This window comes from Lissotriton vulgaris, chromosome 2_1 (assembly GCF_964263255.1).
Source record: "Lissotriton vulgaris chromosome 2_1, aLisVul1.2, whole genome shotgun sequence".
NCBI lineage: Eukaryota > Metazoa > Chordata > Amphibia > Caudata > Salamandridae > Lissotriton > Lissotriton vulgaris.
The window spans coordinates 86,437,887-86,458,104 of NC_141687.1; the positions used below are offsets into that span (position 1 = coordinate 86,437,887).

At 48.0% G+C, this 20,218-nt stretch overlaps 1 protein-coding gene across 1 annotated transcript in view; it reads left to right on the top strand.

Annotated features, from left to right (window-relative positions):
• DNMT3L (DNA methyltransferase 3 like) overlaps window positions 1-20,218 on the top strand; it is a 232,553-nt gene that overhangs the window by 19,650 nt on the left and 192,685 nt on the right. The window lies entirely within an intron of this gene.

The following is a 20,218-nucleotide window of genomic DNA, read 5'->3' on the forward strand; positions in this document are numbered from 1 at the left end:
GTTTGCAGCAGAATTTCCACTGCACATCATCTATATCGGACCCCAAATCCACTTGCCATTCCAGTCTCGTTTTTGTGTATTGGTTAGAGGAAAAACTCTGGGTGGCCTTATATAGCTTAGCAATGATAAGAGTAGGAGGGTCTGACCTAATGACATATGTGAGTGCGGCTCCCTCAGCCAGCTCGACCATATCCACTCCCAGATTCTCAAGTAGTGACTGCCTCATCCTGTGAAACTGAAATCTAGTAAGTGGCGTGTGATGGGGTACGACTGTGGCCACTACGTCCCAGGTTTTAGCTATGCTGTCAGTGAACACATCTATTGTCTCAATATTCAGAGATTGTATCGCATTCATAACCCCGTTGTCTGTACAAGCTGGTAGCCAGAGACACCAATCGAGTGGCATGTGGGGAGAATACAGACAGTGCCGGCTTGCAATTTTAAGAGATGGTGCCAAGCATGTACCATCGTGTTGATAGAATCTATGATGCCTGTCCTGCGATCTGGAGGTTGAAAGAGGAGTACTGGCAAAGGTTGTGGGGCTGCAACAACCCGCTATATCTGTACATGCAGAGTGTCGGCCGGCCCGTGTAACCAGGAATGTGCATGCACACTTTGTGTCACCCTGTAATAGACATCTAGGTCAGGGGCGCCAAGGCCTCTCTTGTGAAATGGGAGCGTAAGAATCTCCCATTTAACGCACACATGCTTGCCAGCCAAAGCAAGCCCGATCAATAGGGATGTGAGTTTGCAAAAAAGGAGCTGGGGAGGACCATCGGGATGTTGAAACAGAAACCACAGCAGCACCACCATTTTCATTATTGGTATTCTGCCCATGCGGGATAATGGCAGTCGGATCCATGGATCTATATCGTCCTCTAATTTGCTCACAGCGACTCCATAATTCTCTCTAAACACCACCTCCGAGTCCCTGTGCACCTTGATGCCTAAGCACCTTACTGGGTCTGTAGTCCACCTAAGTGGGAAATCAAGGGTGAAGGGAACTGTGGCTGTGGTAAGGGGGAATACAATCAACTTGGCCCAGTTTACCTGTAGGCCAGAAAACACATAAAATCTGACCACCTCCCGCAAAACTGAGGAAAGATGGGTTTCAGGGTCTCGTACATAGAGAGCATAGGTGGAGATGATCAGTTGATATCCTGGGTAGCGAACACCCCGGAACCTATGGTATTCTCTGAGCTCACAGGCCTATGGCTCAGCGACCAGTGCATACAATAGAGGAGAAAGCGGGCATCCCTGTCGTGAGCCCCTAGTGATTGGGATTGTGTCCGTAACCATGTCGCCCAGCTTTATTCTAGCCTCCAGTCCATTGTATAGTACTCAAATCAGATGTAGGAAGACGCTCCCCACCCCCATCCTTGTCAGCACGTGATACTTAAACTTCCATTCGACCAAATCAAATGCCTTCTCCATATTAAGGAATATGGCAGCTGCCCTGACTTCCGGCCTCGTTTGTTGGATACCAAATACCGTACGGATATTGTAAGTCAAGTTTCTGCTCGGGATAAACCCGGCCTGCTCCGGAGCTACAAGCAGTGGCATGAGAGGAGCTAGTCGGTTTGCCAATATCTTGGCGTATAGCTTGACATCTGCATTTAGGAGTGACAAGCACCTATACGACGCGTATTCAGTAGGAGAATTATCTGGTTTCAAAATAGCAACTATCAGCACCTCTCTCATCGAGAGCGGCATCTGGCCACTCTTGCTAATTCTTCAAAGAGCGTGATCAGGTGTGGAACCAGGACGCCTTTGAATTCCTTATAGAAGGAGACCGTGAGGCCGCCCCCCGCCCCCCCGGGTGCACTCCCAGACTTCATCCCATCTAATGCAACTGTAATCTCCTCCGCATCAGAAATTCCCTGTGGGTGTTCGTCAGCCACGGCAGGTTAATGTGATTCAGGGAGTCAAGCATCTCATCATCAAAACATCCCGTTTTCGACCAATACAACTGTGTACAGTCCGTCAAAGGGGCACCTTGGTCATCATTGATAACACCAACCCCTGATGTCTCTCTATGCCTTTGAAGAACGGAGGCCAGTACCGAGCTGGGACGGTCCCCCTCACCATAAACTCATGCTGACGCGTACTTTCCCATATGCTAAAGCTCTAAATCAGTCGTCTCATGATAGTCGTTTATGAGCACTTCAAATTCCTCCGTAGGTCGGTCATCAGACCCCCTAAGTAGGTCCCGCTCTATAGCCTAAAGTTTTTTCTCTAGATCCGCCAGGCGTCCCCGGAGAGACCTAAGGACGCCGGAGTGTTTAGACATAGCTATCCTCCTGATATACACTTTAAAGGTCTCTCAAACCACTGAAAATGTGTCTACCGACCTAATATTACACTCAAAGAAGGTATTGATGGCTTCCAACATGTCAGATTTGAAGAACGGGTCAAGTAGAGAATACAGGGGGGGAAGCGCCAAGTAAACGGGGGAATCTGTGTATGTGGTAAATCCGTAACTAGCAGAATTGGCAAGTGATCAGATAACGTGCGAGGCAGAACCATGCATTCTCGTATGTGGTGAAATAATAGATGCAAACCTGTAATTTATCCTGGTATGTAGATCATTGTATGCGAAGTCGTGCGTAAAACCTCCCTTGCCTTTCGATCTCCTTCGCCACACATCTATCAGTCCAAGCTGCAGCTCTGCATCCATAATAGCACTCGCTGCAGCAGAGGGTCAGCGATCCAGACCACCAGATCTATCCAACTGAGGATCGAGTACACAGTTGAAGTCTCCCCCCCCCCCCATAAGAAGAGTGCTCCCCTGTGATATCATAGTTTGTTCATTAGACCTGTGAAAAACTGTGGGCAGTCGTAGTTGGGGCCATATACATTCACTAATATCAGACCCAGACCCTTCCCTCTACATTGTGAGATGGCGAACCTCCCCTCCGTGTCGGTGTCAAGTGGGATCAGCTGGAGTCCGGCCTTAGGGTCAATCCAGTTGACAACCCCACCCGCGTGTTCTGTAAACCCTGCTGCATGTATGTGGCCCTGTAATTCATTTCATCCTAACATTCTGCTACTAAGAGGCAGGTGTGACTCCTCAATATCAATCTTGTGTCTATTAAGGTAAGAGATCCCTTTCCTGAGCTTATTTATTTATTTATTTATTTATATTCTTACAACGCGCCTGAATCAGCCCCGAAGGGGTATCTCCGAGCGTAGCTTCTGTATGAGTCGGAAGAAACTTATTGAGGGGATGACAGAAAGGAAAATGAAAGAAAATTAATCTTGGGTGAATAGGTATGTTTTTAGTTTTTTCCTGAAAGAAAAGAGATTGGAGACTTGTCTCAACTATGGTGGAAGGGAGTTCCACAGCAGGGGGCCTTTGAGAGAGGGTGCTCGGCCACCCTGTCTGGCTCTGGTAACTTTGGGTACATGCAGCAACATGGTGTTGCTGGATCGCAGAGCACGTCCAGGAGAGTAGGAGATAAAGATGTCTTTTAAGTATTTGGGACCGGACCCATAAATGCACTTATGCTTTATGCAGCATAGTTTGAAGTTGACCCGTTGTCGCACTGGGAGCCAGTGAAGGTGGGAAAGGAGAGGGCGTGACGGGGTGCAGGGGGGGGCATTCAAGATGAGTCTTGCTGCGGTGTTCTGCACCACCTGCAGTCTGCGTAGTTGTTCATGATTGGCAGAGATGAGTAGACCATTACAATAGTCTACCCGCCCAAGAACTAGTGCCTGTAGCAGCGTTTTCCTGTGGATGTTTGGCAGGAAGGGGAAGATACGCCGTAGAAGACCAATTATTCGGAAACACGTTCCCGTGACTTGGCTGACATGATCTTTTAGAATCAGAGTTTGGTCCAGGCGTACTCCCAGGTTTTTGATGGTCTGTTTGGGCGCTGGGACAGGTCCTAGCTCAAGTGGCCACCAATCCGGAGACCAGAGTAGGGTGGCCCCTCCAAACAACATGACTTCGGTTTTAGTCACATTGCATTGGAGGAAGTTCTGGGCCATCCAGCCTGCCACAGCTCTCATGCCATTTTGGAAGGATTGCATGACTGCAGGTGTGATAGTTTGGAAGGGAAACAACAGCTGGGTGTCATCAGCGTAGGAGATTGGGGAGAACCCGTAAGATCTTATAATCTCCGCCAAAGGGGCCACATATACGTTAAATAACGTGGGGCTCAGGCATGAGCCCTGTGGCACACCCTTGGTGAGCTTCCTACAGATAGATTTATGGGAGCCTAATTTGACACCTTGTTGCCTATCTGCAAGAAAGCTTTCAAGCCACGCAAGGGTGGTCCCTTTTACTCCCACTCCCTTAAAGCGGTCGAGAAGGATTTTGTGCGACACTGTGTCGAAGGCAGCGGACAAATCCAATAGCACCAGAATCACTGAGCTCCCCCTGTCAAGTAACATTCTGATGTTATCTGTCACTGTCAAGAGGGCTGATTCGGTGCTATGGTTGGGCCTAAAACCAGATTGTGAGTGGTCTAGGCCGCCCGCTGTCTCGATGTAATTAGACAGGTGTGCGTTGACATGTTTCTCGGCCAGCTTGCTGAAGTACGGCAGGAGGGAGATGGGCCGGAGGTTGGAAAGCTCCGTCCAGGGGAGAGCCGCGTTCTTTTCCATTCAGTTGGTACTTTTCCCTTTTTCAGAGACTGGTTAATTACATCTTGAATGTGGGGACCTAGCAGGGTGCTGAGGGAGGCTAGGGTTTTAACAGGGATGAGGTCATCCGGGGACCCAGATTTTACTTGGGTCATTAATGTAGACAGCTCTTCATTGTTGATAGGAGGGAATGTAGTCAGCGTGAGGTTGGTGTTTTCGTTGGAGAGAACGGTCAGAGTGTTATTGACTGTTTGGGATGTTAAAATGTTATCATAGATGGATTCTATTTTATTTTCGAAGTATAGGGAGACTTCTTCACATAAACTTTGTGAGAAGTCATCTGGACTTACACAAGCCATAGGTTTGACAAATGTTTCAAGAATCCTGTAAAGTTCTTTAGGAGAGTTACCAGCTTCTACGAGCTGTTGGGCAATGTTATTTTTACGGGCAGCTTTAATATGTTTGTAGTAGTTAGTTTGAGCGGCACGATGTGCCTTTTTGTTATCCTCGGAGTGTGATTTTCTCCATCTCTTCTCTATCCTCCTACATTCTTGCTTCTCTTTTCTGAGAGCCTCGGTGTACCATTTTTCCTGTTTGGCCACAGGGAATTGTCTAAATGTTTTCAGAGGGGCAATTTTGTCAATGGCTGTTGTTAGAGATTGCTGAAACATAGTTAGGCTATGTTCTACTTCCTCAGTATCTTTAATATCCGGTTTTTCCCACACCTTTTGTAGTGACTCCAGTGTGAGTTTGTGCCACTGTCTGCGTATAGTAGGGGGTAAGGATTTTTTATGGGAGCCTTTGTTAACTTTAAAAATAGTGAATTGTAGTACAAAGTGATCAGACCAGTCTAATTGGGTAGGTTTGTGACACGATATATTGTCGAAATTGGTGTATATCAGGTCGATGCAGTGTCCACCTTCATGTGTGGGACCCTGATTCTTTTGTGTGAGGCCAATGGTTGTCAGATCAGCAGACACACTTTTGGTCCCCGCGGATTCAGGTTGGTCGGTATGAATATTAAAATCTCCAAGGAGAAGGAAGTCCTCATTGGCCCGTATGTGTTACGGAAATCATTCAAACTGCGCAAATCCCAAGTCAGTATTTTAAATCTACGAGTATGCGGGTCTCCACCTACCACCAGTCCTGCACTGACACTACATCTCACGAAGCCTACATGCCCTATAGCTGTGAAGATCCCAAGTCAGTCTCTGTATTCCCCTGCCCCCCACCCACGTCATACATACCCCAACTGTGCAATGGCGTGTACCTTCTTCCCTTTCCTTGCAACTCAGTAAAACAAAACCAAAAAAATAAAAATAAACATCATATACGAACAACAATGGAACAAGAGCGGATTGTGGGACACACACGCAGGCAGATATTACCCAAACCTGCAAACAATGTAGACAGAACCAAAAAGGTGCCCGCCATCCAGCACCTATCATGCATCAATCTGGCATTACAACAATTGCGTCAGTTTGCCCATTTTCAATAGCATCATACAAACACTGCTCCACGGCAGGGTCTCATTATGTCGACTAAACATTACAGTAAGCAGCCCACTGGCAAGAACTCTGCAAGTACCCCAGACAAACCCTCCTCTACATCCTCCCAACTATGTGTGAAAAAAGACTCAATAGTTAGCATTTCCAACAATGTCTCATATAGACTGAGATTCTTATCTGTAAGTGTAGCATCCTTGATATCAGTCCTGGTCATCAAGACTAAACTAAAGAAAAGGGTTTTTAGGATAGGGGGAAAAGCTGGACGCTCTGCTACTATTTAACGCATGGATATTGTGAAGCAAAGTAGAAACAGTGGTGGAACAAGGCGAGGGGATAAGCCCTGTAACCCCTCAATGAGTGTGTAGTGAGGACCACACACTAAATACAGACAGCTAAATGCCTATTGCACACATCAGAAAGATAGAGTAAATGTTTGTGCCAAGATGGCCAACTTAGCAATCAATTTGTAGCTGTCAGAGAGAACACCAATGTCTTTCAAGATCAGATCTTCATTTAATATTCTTTAATGCCAGCCGACACGTGTTTCGTCGCATGGGAATGTAATGATTCCCCGACTCCTCAGGGCTGGGAAGGATACAAAAAATAACAATGGAGCGTACAACAGTACAGGATTTACATGGGATCATGGTTTACATGGTGTGACTTAGTGGTGGTGCGTGCAGTAACATGAAATTAGAAGCATGTGACTGTGGGCATTGTCAGTGGAAACCTAGAAATGAACCCACAGACCATTTTGGGTGAGAACGTGCAAAGGAAAGTGCTGCCTGGTAACTAAGTACAGGAATATGTGTGCTATTGGTAAAGAAAAGCTCGATTTGCCCAAAGGAATGGGTGAAAGTACATAGAATAAATATGTGAGTCCAATCATACAACATCCCTAAGGGTTGAAGATTCAATCAATCTGTGACTACCTAGCTGATTCACCTTGAGGCGCGCCGTATACAGCATGGCGTAATCAAGGTTTTGTTCTCGAGTTGTTTCTTCAAAGGGTGCAAACTGCCTTTGTGCTTCCTGGACCCGCATTGTAAAGTCTGGATATAGGGAGATGGTTGATCCTTCATAGTGGAGTGTTGTGCACTCCCGGGACGCCTTCACGGCTGCAACCTGTCCCTATAGTTTAATAGCTTGGCGATTATAGGCCTTGGCAGGGCTCCAGGCTGTGGTCTTGGTCCGAGCGATCGATGCCCCCTCTCCACTACAAACATTGAGAAGATGTCATGGCCTATCATCGTGGTCAAGGGATGTTCTACAAAGGTCTCCATATTGCCTGTATTTGTGGTCTCCGGCAGGCCAGTGATTCTAATGTTCCTTCTGCGGGACCTCGCTTCGAGATCCTCCCCCTTGTCCTGTAATGTCAATAGGAGTTTGTTCACCTACTTTTGCACTGAATCTAGTTCCGTCTGCACCTCTTCGACCTCTGTGACCCTTCGTTCCGTCATATCCATCCTCTCAACCTGCTTGTCCATACTTTCCGTCATGCGATCCATATGATAGGACAAAGAGTCAATCTGGTTATCTATGGAGGATAAACTTTTTTGCATTGCGGCTAAGATGACTCGTATATTCCCTTCCAATGATTCTGGCTCCTCAGAGTGCGTACTCTGGTCGTCATCAGTTGTCTGGTCCCGGAATCTAGATTTTCTTTGTTCGGATGGCGACTTTGGCTAGGATTTATCTACCTTTCCCATGGCGACTGAAGGACTGGGTTCTTTAAGACCCAGCGGTGCCAGGGCACAACACCTGAAACCTTCGTGGGTAACCTGCTCCGGCGTACGAATCACAGAGACACGGGACACTTCCTTCGGCGTCAAAGATTCAAGGTTTATTTGCTGCAGGGAACACAGTGGTCACGACAAGTACACAACGTGCAACTTGGGGAGACTGCTTCAAATTGGTTCTGTGGATCGCTCCTTTTATACAGTTTTTACCCACAGGACTACATTGAACACAAAAGTTTACAACCCGGTTCTCACCATTATCCCCCAGAGGGGTCGCTTTGGTCACTTTGAACACATGAGGTCCGGAACATAAGTGCGGAAACATTTGGCGGTTCCCAACTGTAAAAACCCATCTTCCCACCATTAGCAAATTCCAATCAGCAGTAAAACAGATCGAAATAGGAACAAGGACAGGTGCAGAGGAAGACGGAGACAGTGGGGAGATCGGAAAGGGTGTAAAAGGGGAGGTATCGGGAAACACGAGATACAGGCATCAAAGGGACGTGCCTAATGAGATGCACGGCTGAGACAATAAGTCCGTGCGGCAAGATGAGCCTCGAGCGGCGCCATCTGCTTTACAGTAGCATCCCCCTCGTCATAAAGACAAGAACATGTGTCTTCCGCAAATATCTTGGGAGTCCCAGGGTCGCGAAGCGGACAACGTCCGTTCGCTGGCTACTTGAGGGCAAGAGACAAAATGGATGCCGTATCTAAGATGGAACCCGTGGGTACAGATGAAAAACCCACGTAACAAACGAACGGTTTAAGTTAGCACAGCGAAACTGCGCACACTTACCAAACTCGTCATTTGCGGTTCATAGATACCAGACTCGACCATATTCGTATGAGTCGAAAACACCACTTACAATTGTCACGGAACCTCAGACGCTCCTTTTGCCCTCATGTAGGCAAGCACTAGTCGGAATCATATTCGATATTCATCAGACCATCGAGATGTTGTTGTAGCATAGCTCTGTCCAACCGAGTCCCCTTGGTAACAGGTGGTTGTCTTATACACGTTGTAGCACAGAGGCCACATAAGGCAGGACCACACTGCACACAAAGGCAACACGTGAACAGGAACACTACAACGACTCCGATGATCATCAGAATCTTCCAACCCCAAGTCGACATCAGGCCCCAAAACCATCCAAGCAGCGTCCAATCCCCTACATCCACGTGTATGGATTCGGAGATCTTATGCAACCTCGAGATGGCTTGATAGACAGTAGGAGCATTATCTGGAATGAAAATGCAGCAGCTCGAATGGATCACCTTACATACCTCACCTCGATCTGCTAAGATGACATCTAAAACCATACGGTTTTGTAACGTCATAAGTCTCTCCGCCTGAAGTTCTGTGGTGATATTACCAAGGGCAATGGCGGTAATATTAGCTGTCGATTCTACCACTCGAGTCAATTGTCTCAGGTTCCTACTATTGACCATAGGTTCCCAAAACGGGAGGAAACCCTTGAAAAAGTCTCCTGCCTCTTGACCGGCAGTATCCTCTTCGCTAATTACACCTCGTACAACTCTAGTCTTATGATAATCGGCATCTACAGTGAACGTCGGGGGCAACAGATTTGCGATGAAGCAGGAGCCCATGAAGTCAGCGGGCAACCATGCATATGCACGATCATAGCAGATAAAGTATGTACCCTTGGCAGCCAGAAACACAGGGGACGAGAACATCGGCAGAATGTAATTTTCAGTGCACGCACTTGCTCCAAGTCGGGCTTGCGATCTTCGGCCACGACCCATAAGACAAAAATTACCAGTGTGGGGTACGACCCATATCGGAGGCGAGCTTTTAAGCTGCTTTTCGCTAGTGAACGCACTATATTCACCTCTACTTAGGACTCTATAGGCTTGTACCTCCTCTTCGGGAATAAGCGAGGGATCATAGATATCGCTATCTAAATCCTCTATTGCTATCGACAAAGGTTTTTGGTACGAGGTAGGACCAGAGTAGGGGGAACGTGGTTCTCGAATGGGGTGGAAACCCAGTGCGCTTCGAAACATTGTTTGAAATGCTCGAGCTGACCCTTGGGAACTATACGGTAACACCAGATATGGAATTCCCTTATCCGTAGTATGTGGCATCAACCCACACACCCAACAATTAGTAGTGTTAACCACTAACTGATGCTGATGAAGGAGCTGAATAAAGGAATTGTTGCGGAATTCTACACGTCTAGCCTGCTCGTGTTCCGGTAACATGTGAAAGGAATGGGGAGAAGCAGTAGAGGTAAGATTAGGGTAAGGAGTAGGAGTAGGTGTAGCAGGTAAGAAGTAAGACATCGTGTAATACACCCCACCTGCCAATAATGCAGAAGCAGTCAAAAACAATACAAACAGTTGGAATATAAAACATTTGGTACGACTGAGTTGCTGCAGCTTGAATCGGTGAACCTGAGCTCCTTCCAAATCATTCAGCTTCGAGAATGCCATTCCCTACGACCGTCCGCAACGTTTCTTGACGCACTTCGTTCTGTGTAGCAATAGTCAATCCCTAGGAGTTCCCAGGAACCGACGGCCTTTAACCTAGCGTCAAGACCTACTATCCAGAAGGAAGTACGCGCGCGGCCCTACGGCCTTCAATGCACAATAGGTATATATGCAAGCACAAAGTCTCTCAGCTGTGGAAGCAAAAGGGTACAAGGAAGGAAGCTCAATATATATGTACAAGAATAATTACAGTAATATGAATGTTCAGAACTGATCACGGAAAACGGGATAATGCAGTTGTCAATTGCAACAAAGCAGAATATTTTATTTGTCCTTAGTGCGAGATCGCATAAAGTATCGGGTTTTCCCAGGGCGTGTCTGCTCGTCGAATAAAGGATCCGTTGAAGAGACAGCGTCCTGCTGATCAGTTGATTGTTCTGGTCTTGAGTCTTTTGATGCTAATTGTTCAACAGTGTCTTTCTGCTGCGCTGAGGATTCTCCAACAAGCTGTGCGTCGCTAAAAGGCACAAACGCCGGCAATGTTTCTGTTTCTGTTGACGCAATGCCTCTCCTTACCCACGGGTCTGCCGGCAAAGGGATGGGGACTCGTTTAGTGTGGGTGGCATGCACCCAATTCTTACGTCCCTCGAGACGAACGGCAGTCCTCGTGGCCAGGAGCACTTGATAGGGTCCGGTGAACCTCGGGTCCAGGTTATTTTTGCGTGAAAAGTTTCTCGTCACCACCCAGTCTCCGGGCTGGAGCTGGTGGCCTGGACCCTCCGTCTCCGTCGGCAATGCGTCGTAAACCTGTTGGTGAATTAACCTCAGTTTAGCAGTCAAGTCATGTAGATAATCGATCAACATTGGATACTCAAGATCAGAAAACATTCCTGGCCTAGGAACCCCCCACACATTCGCAGGACGGCCGAACACTATTTCATAGGGACTAAGCCCTACTCGGGAGTGTACAGTCGCCCTAGTTGACAGTAATGCTAAAGGTAAAGCGTCAGGCCACGAAAGACCAGTCGTAGCCTGAATCTTCGCTAGCTTTAGTTTACGGGTGCCGTTGTACCCCTCAACCAATCCAGCTGACTGGGGATGATTGGCGCTGTGGAATTTCTGATTAATTCCAAGGCCCTTACACACACTCTTCATCACACTTCCAACAAACTCACTTCCGTTATCTGACCACACGACTCTAGGCATTCCATACCGAGGAAAATATTCCTTCAGTAGGATTTTCGCAGTAGACAAAGCAGTATTGTCTTTGAGGGGATAGGCCTCGATCCATCGGGAGAATGCGCAAACCACAACTAAAACGTATTTCAGGTTATTGCATCGCTCCATATGGATGAAGTCCAATTGAATCACCTCAAAGGGATACGAAGGGGGAGCAAAACTGCCAGGGGGAGTTGGGGTTCCTTTGCCAGGATTGTACATCATGCACACCATACAATTCTTCACCAGACGTTCAGCACATTTCGTAATGCCATCATTCTTCCACACCGGAGACAGCAACTTACAAATACCTTTCACGCTGATATGTGCTAACCCATGTGCCATTGTCACAACGGCCAGCACATACGCATCGGGCAACAACCATCTTTTCTGATCCGACAAATCAATCCAACAACCACTCGCATCCAACTTTCCCGTGCTTTCTTTCCACTTCGCCTTTTCAGTCTCGGTGGCCTCATTCTGAATTTCTTTCACGCTTTCAATAGTGTCTTCACACATGCTTGATTCTGTAGGCCACCTAACCGAACTCGTCACATACATTCGAGTGCTAAGGTTCCGGGCAGTCTCCTTAGCAATCTCATCCGCAAACGCATTACCACGACCAACATCATCCGTCACCTTACGATGCGCACTACATTTAACAATCGCTACTTGCGTAGGCAACGTCAGTGCATCCAAAAGATCATTCACAAGCTGGCCATGCTGAATCTTCGTACCATGCGACGTCAAGAAACCTCTCTCTCTCCACAATCGTCCAAAGCTGTGAGCGACGCCAAAAGCATATTGGCTGTCGGTAAACACATTCACACGTTTCCCTTTCGCTAACACACATGCTCTAGTGAGAGCAATCAATTCCGCAGCTTGGGCAGAATTCTGATTCAACCTCGCAGTCTCAACAACAGTATTCAACGTTACAACAGCATAAGCAGTAGTCACATCGCCATTCGGCAATTTAAAACATGACCCATCCACATACAAAGTGCCATCCGGATCTTCCAATGGGGTGTTTTTAAGGTCCACTCGACCTTTCGTTTCCTCTTCAGTCCTCAAGTAGCAGTCATGTTCTGCTACTTCATCTGACTCTGTGCTAATTGGTAACAAAGTTGCCGGGTTTAGAACGTTACAACGTTTTATCTGAATGTGGCTTGCCAAGAGCGTCAGCTCATACCCAGACAACCTCGCACTCGTCAAGTGCTGAGTTTTCGTTCGATTCAAAAGAGTATCGACTGCATGCGGAACCATCACCGTAAGCATATTATCCATGACCAATCCTGCTGATTGTCGGATGGAGACCGCAGCTGCCGCTGTTGCTCGTAAACAACTCGGCAATGCTCTAGCTACTGGGTCCAAGGTCGAGGAAAAATATGCACATGGACGTTGCTTACCACCAAAAGATTGCGTTAAGACACTCAAAGCACAACCTTCCCTTTCGTGAACATATAACGTAAACGGCTTACTGTAGTCAGGAGTACCTAACACAGGAGCCGAACACAATGAATCACGTAATTCAGAAAAACTTTTCTGACATTCTTCCGTCCATGGTAAAGGAGTTGAAACATCCTTGCACGTAAGAGCCACCAATGGTTTCGCTAGCAATGAAAAATTAGGAATCCATTGCCTGCAGTACGACGTGATACCTAGAAAGGCACGCACATCTCTTTGGGTTTTTGGCACAGCCATTCGCGCAATCGCCGCAATTCTCTCTGGGGTCAATCTCCTTCCCTCCTTTGACAATAAGTGACCTAGATAGGTTACTTCTTGACAACAATATTGGAGTTTAGAAGGTGACACCTTGTGATTCAACTCACAGAGATGTTGCAGCAACGACACCGTAGCAATTTTGCAAATGTCCTGAGTATCAGCAGCCACCAACAAGTCATCGACGTATTGGATTAAGGCCGCACCGACCGGCAACCGAGACGCATCCAGTTGACCCTTCAAGGCTTGACTGTAAATCGATGGACTTTCACAGTAGCCCTGAGGAGCGCGTTTGAACCGGAAGCTACGTCCACCGAGAGAGAAACCGAAAAGGTCCCTGCTCTCTTCGGCAATCGGGATGCTGAAAAACGCATTTTTCAAATCAATCACCGAAAACCATGATGCAGAAGCTGGAATCAGAGTCAGTAGCGCCGTGATGTCAGGCACAACGGGAAATTGAGGAACCACAATTTTATTCACCTCCCGTAAATCGATAACAAAACGATAAACAGGCGGTTTTGTAGGATCAGTACGTTTAAGAATGGGCAGTACAGGGCTGTTGCACACGTTTCCCCGAGTCTCTTCAATAACGTCTTTCTCAATCAGATCATAGATGATCGCTAACAGTGCTCGTTCACCATCAAGGGAGATACGATACTGGGGAATACGTGGCAATCGCACATTAGATTTCAACTGAACAACATAAGGGGAGATGTCAAGCAGGCCCACATCATTTGGACCCGTTGCCCACAAAGACGCAGGAAGAGAACTCAATTCCGGTGGAAGCTTATCGAGAGACAAATACATAGGAGAGACAACCCTCTCTCCTAACGTAAGCTTTACACCCGCAGGAGAGCAATACAAAGTCGCGTACAAACGTTTAAGCAAATCCAGGCCCAAAAGATTTTCACCACAACCTGTAGTCAAAATCAACGGAGCTTCTAGCTCACGTGGCCCAATTGTAAGGGGCAAAGGGCGCGAAACTGGATTCCTAACAGGGGCGCCAGAGAATCCAACGGAAACATTTGTTAAGCCAGACAAAGGTGCGCCAGGGAGTTTCGAATGCATAATAGAACTTTTCGCTGCACCAGTGTCCAACAGAAAAGGCTCAACGACGCCCGATGTAGCAACTGCGACGTAAGGCCCTCTCTGATCAACCGGAACTGATACCACTCCCTCTCCTTGTCTTTGGCTGTCCTAGTAATTACTGTCGTCAGTTCCCTGATCGACGTAATAATCGTCTACATTGTACTGCGCGGATCGTCCTTGCGATGATCCACGTTGATCGAAACAATTATTAGAATTGGATGAGTTATCTGAGTGATCGTTCTGAGCACCACGACCTCTACCACGTGATGCCTGCTGCGAACCACCACGACCTCCTCTAGATGAGTTACCACTGTTACGTTCATTCAAAACAGGACAATTAAATTTAATGTGTCCCTCCTGTCTACAATAAGCACATTGATTGTACCCTAACGATGATCTTTGGGAGGAGGAATCATTACGCGGCTGTGATCGATTCGATTGCGACTGCGATCTATTTTGTTGGGGTGCATTCTGATTCGAACGTGGAGGATACGCTTGTTGCAGCAGCACTTTAGTTTTGAGCTCTTTCGTCTTTTTATCAGCACGGTCGTTCTCTTCTTTCTCCCTATTCTCATAATATTGCGCCGTAGCCAATATCTGAGCCGAAGTAGAAACGGCCCATGCACTTTCCGAATTCTTTAACTTATTGCTCAAATCGGGCAATAAGTTCGAAACAAATTTGTCCACAAACAACCTTTGACCACCCTCAGTACCCATATCCTGTCCACTATGGTCAATGAATGCTTCCTCAAACCTCGTAAAGAAGTCGGAAACACTCTCATCTTTCTTTTGCTTGCAAGCTGACAATTTGTCCCAATTGACCCTCATAGCTGGCATAAGAGTTTTCATTAATGTTATTATTCGTTGAGGAAGAGCAGTAATCAACTGGTCGGGTTTAGTAGCAGCCACTTGTCCGGCATCTGCCGCTACAATAGCAGCCCAATCACCGCCTAATTCATTCGGATGATTCTCCTGCCGAATCTTAGCCCATACCGGTTGCGGTACGACATTCCCGAATAACATATCGATATCGGCAAGATTCATTACCGTAGCATCTACGAGCTGCGATAATTCCTTATAATACCCTGTGGGATTTTTGCGTGGATCAGGCAAAGATTGCTTCACCTGTAGCACTTCCGATCGTTTCCATGGGAGATGTATCCACACTCTCTGGAAATGCGCCACTGTCGCAGGATTAGCATTAGGATCAGCTGGTACCCAAACCGGCGGAACTTCACGCATAGGATATTGGCCAGACTCGTCTGGTTGTTTTTCAATATCCTCAACAAACAATGCATGAGGTATCGGAGCGGGACGAAAAGATAGCAACCGTTCAATAGCACGTCGAACATTAGTATCTACTATCAGTCCACTTGCGAACTGAAGCTGAAGCTCAGACAGGGCGGTCAGCACCTCGTCAGGCGCATCGGCCACTATCTGATCATGAAGGAACTTACACATTTCATTAAACACATATCTCTGGGTTGGTATATTAAATTGACAAAACGTGTCGAGGACAACACGGGGTGGATTTCTAAGAGGGTTTACCATCCAACCCATCGCCATATTATATAGCGCAACACGTTCTCTGTTTCCAGGAAGCTGACTACGTCTTTGGGGACCATCAGAACCAGCGGACCCATGAACAGGCCCGAGCGAATGAAAGAAGCTAGCCGCAAGGGGAGAATTACGACTACGAGTAGAGGGAGAAAGATACGACACAGGACTAACAAGTGAAGGAGTAGAGACAGTAGCAACCGCAGGGGCTAACAAAACAGGAGCAGTAGCGTGAGCAGTAGCGGGAGCAGGAGTATGTGGAAGCGGAGGAGCAGTAGGAATAGCAACAGGCAAAGGAGCAGGAACAGTCGGAAGAGCAGGTACAGGTTGAGGAACAGGCGGAGGAAGAACAGGTACGGCAGGGACCACAGGAGCTGCGGTACCCTGTACGTACGGAGGTGGCGACTTCATAAGATAGGACATTAAAGGATCCTCAACTACCTCTTCCTTCTTTTCTGACTCCGTAGGCAAAGCAGGATAACATTTATCTATAGTCATACGCTGTAGTCTGTCAAACACTTCCTTATCCTTATCCTCCTTATCGCGCTGAAACTGCTCAGCTTTCTTCACTATAGTAGCAACATTATCTCGCTGAGTACGTTTATTCTGTCTGATTTCTTTCTGTCGGGCTTCTTTGCGCCACAACCGAAAGGCATCAAACATGGCCGGCCTTGATTTTCGTTCGAACAATTTAATCTCTAGATTATCTAAGATCGGCGCCTCGAAGCTACCATGAGGTGGCCAGCGAAGGTCGCCGTCCTTATTCATGTATTTAATCCAATAATCGTTAAAGGTAATTGGGCCTAGCCCATGCTTACTGTACAGGTCATAAGTGGGAGTTCCAACCGGAGGTATCGGACACGAGTCCTCCAGTCGGGAATCCATACCACAAGGTCTGAAACAACTAAACAAAGTACTGCGACCAGGCATCTTGCACACTAGCCGAGTTTCACAAACTTCAAGGGTTACGGGATTTACCAAGTCCCAGCAAAGAACAAAACCCTCGGTTTTTGGCGGCTGCAGTCGTCAAACAACACAACAAAGTACGCTAGCAAAGTGTCACCGACAAAAACACTCACACAGCGTTAACAACAAAAACACTCGCTAAAGTGTCAACAACCAAGAACTCTGGGAGCGACCCACAAATACTTAACTCAAAGATCGATGGCGTCACCAGGAAGGCCCGTCAATCGTCTCGCTATACCAAGGTCTACGCCAGGCGCCAAAACAGGTCTACAGTCAGGGCAGCAGTCCGTCGCAGCCGTCCAGAGGCGGGAATCTTCGCGGGAAAAGTCTTCGGGCCACTTATTTCGACAACAGGATCGATGAAGCGGAGTGCACCTTCCCTCGGAGATTTCACATGAAGTTCCTCACGATCGTCGGGCTTGGACCGGTACCACTGATGCAGCCCCACGTTGGGCGCCAACTGAAGGACTGGGTTCTTTAAGACCCAGCGGTGCCAGGGCACAACACCTGAAACCTTCGTGGGTAACCTGCTCCGGCGTACGAATCACAGAGACACGGGACACTTCCTTCGGCGTCAAAGATTCAAGGTTTATTTGCTGCAGGGAACACAGAGGTCACGACAAGTACACAACGTGCAACTTGGGGAGACTGCTTCAAATTGGTTCTGTGGATCGCTCCTTTTATACAGTTTTTACCCATAGGACTACATTGAACACAAAAGTTTACAACCCGGTTCTCACCATTATCCCCCAGAGGGGTCGCTTTGGTCACTTTGAACACATGAGGTCCGGAACATAAGTGCGGAAACATTTGGCGGTTCCCAACTGTAAAAACCCATCTTCCCACCATTAGCAAATTCCAATCAGCAGTAAAACAGATCGAAATAGGAACAAGGACAGGTGCAGAGGAAGACGGAGACAGTGGGGAGATCGGAAAGGGTGTAAAAGGGGAGGTATCGGGAAACACGAGATACAGGCATCAAAGGGACGTGCCTAATGAGATGCACGGCTGAGACAATAAGTCCGTGCGGCAAGATGAGCCTCGAGCGGCGCCATCTGCTTTACAGTAGCATCCCCCTCGTCATAAAGACAAGAACATGTGTCTTCCGCAAATATCTTGGGAGTCCCAGGGTCGCGAAGCGGACAACGTCCGTTCGCTGGCTACTTGAGGGCAAGAGACAAAATGGATGCCGTATCTAAGATGGAACCCGTGGGTACAGATGAAAAACCCACGTAACAAACGAACGGTTTAAGTTAGCACAGCGAAACTGCGCACACTTACCAAACTCGTCATTTGCGGTTCATAGATACCAGACTCGACCATATTCGTATGAGTCGAAAACACCACTTACAATTGTCACGGAACCTCACGACACACCAGGACACGTGGCTTCCATCCAGAGCAATTAATCGATAGGGGAAGCTGGTCTCCGTGGAACCACTTCACACAGGCAGCTCTCCACGTGTCTCTTGGGGCTCAGTGCTGGCTCTCGCTGCAGAGCTCAGGTTATGTGGTGCAATAAGATGTTATTTTCTTTAGCACTATGGGAACTTGTCGCAATGCGGGGACCAACACGGAGTGCAGGCAGTCCAGCGCAGGCCGACAACAGGCTTCTCACGGTCCCCCCGACTCCCAAATGTGGCTGGCGGAAAAGCTGCCGCAGCGAAGGTCCCTCTGCAGAGCAATGCGGCCCCCAGGCTCCCCCCCAGCCGGCAGCCGAAACGCTGTGAGGTGCACAAGGCAATCTCTGCGGCCTCTACGTTAGCTGGGAAGCTGCAAGGCCACAATGCATCACCCCACAACACTGGCCCCCAGCTCTGGTCCACACCACCACCACGCTGGGCAGGCAGCGGCGCCTCCGATTTCCAGTCAGGCGTGCCTGGTGTAGTGGATGTTAATCTTAAGAGGGAGTGGGCAGTTTAAGGCTCCAGTGAAGAGACCAACGTAGTGGTTACAACAGCAGGCCTCAGCAATGGCGCAGCAGAAGGAGCATCGCCCACCATCTTGTCAGGGGGGTTCACAATCACCCCTTCTCCAGATTACCCTGCTGGGCACCTGGCTCGATGGAGAAAGAACAGCGCAGCAGTGTCTGGCGTCGGCCCACTCACCCTATGCCTTGCAGCAACCGAAGATCTGTGTCCCTGGGCAAAAGGACGGATCTCGATACTTTTACCACAATGGTGGGCCGCAACCCGAACCACACTCGGGTATGCAGCAGCACACAGCGCGTACGTGTACCACTCGAGGCTCAGCAATAACAGCGCTCGGCGTCCATGCAGAGGTTTTTCTGGCTCCACAGGCACAGCAGGCCAGATCAGGACGGGCACACTGGTGTCTCGCGTCAAACCGCCAGTGATCCGCCGTCCCCGCTCTCACTCCGGATGGTGGGCTCCACACCGAACAGCCAGACAAGCCGCCTCCGGGAATCACCTCCGGTCATCACTGTGTCCCGTGCACAGGACCATGGGGGGCATAGTCAATCTGCTGGGATCTCCGGCTGCAGCCAAAGCCCCGCGCCAGCCTCTGATCGCCAGTTTCCGGTGATCCCTCTTCACACCGCCCGCGTTGCCGTCAATCTCTGCACAGCACCAAGTAACAGCTCAAAATGGGCAGTGTGGCTTACTGATCCAGCTCGACCTCTGTGTAGCTCGTAGTAACCAGTATTAATGCAGGATTAGTGTCGGATTTATGGATGGTCGGACGGAGCACTCGCCATCTTGGGCTCAGGTAATCTCCGCCTCACCAAGCCGCCCGGATTATGGTATTTCCCTAATAGTCGGTACGAATAAAGGCCTCTTTTCTGGGCTTCAAGGTGGTGCAGAATACAGCAGCTCACCTTGCCCTCAATCTTCCCCCACGGTCACCATCTGAACCTCTATTGCACCTGCTCCTCTGGCTGCCCATAAAAAAAAACGGGCTCTATTTAAACTTTTTATGTCTGGTCTTAAAAACCCTGCAGGGAAGGTGACCAGACTATCTGAAAAATAAATTAGAGGCGCATTCTCCAACCCAGCTACTTAGATCCAGTGACCAGTTATTACTGTGCCCCAAACGGATAAACAAAACCAGACTTTGTGGTTGTTCTCTTTCTTTCTTGGCACCCCACCACTTGAATAAGCTGCTGTTTCACATTTGCTCCTGTACTAACTTAATTCAGTTAAAAAAACTTCTTAAAACTTGGCTGTTCAATCTCTAACCGTACATTGCTTTGCTAATCGTTGACTGATACTGCAGCGCCGAGAGATTCCCTCAGGGATGATACGTTGCACTAACAAATGATAATAATATTAAAATACTGTAGTGTAGTTCCTATATCCCCGATAAGCTCTACGCATTGAAATAATTTGCACTATAGATTTGACATAGGACTGAGGTCAGTATGTC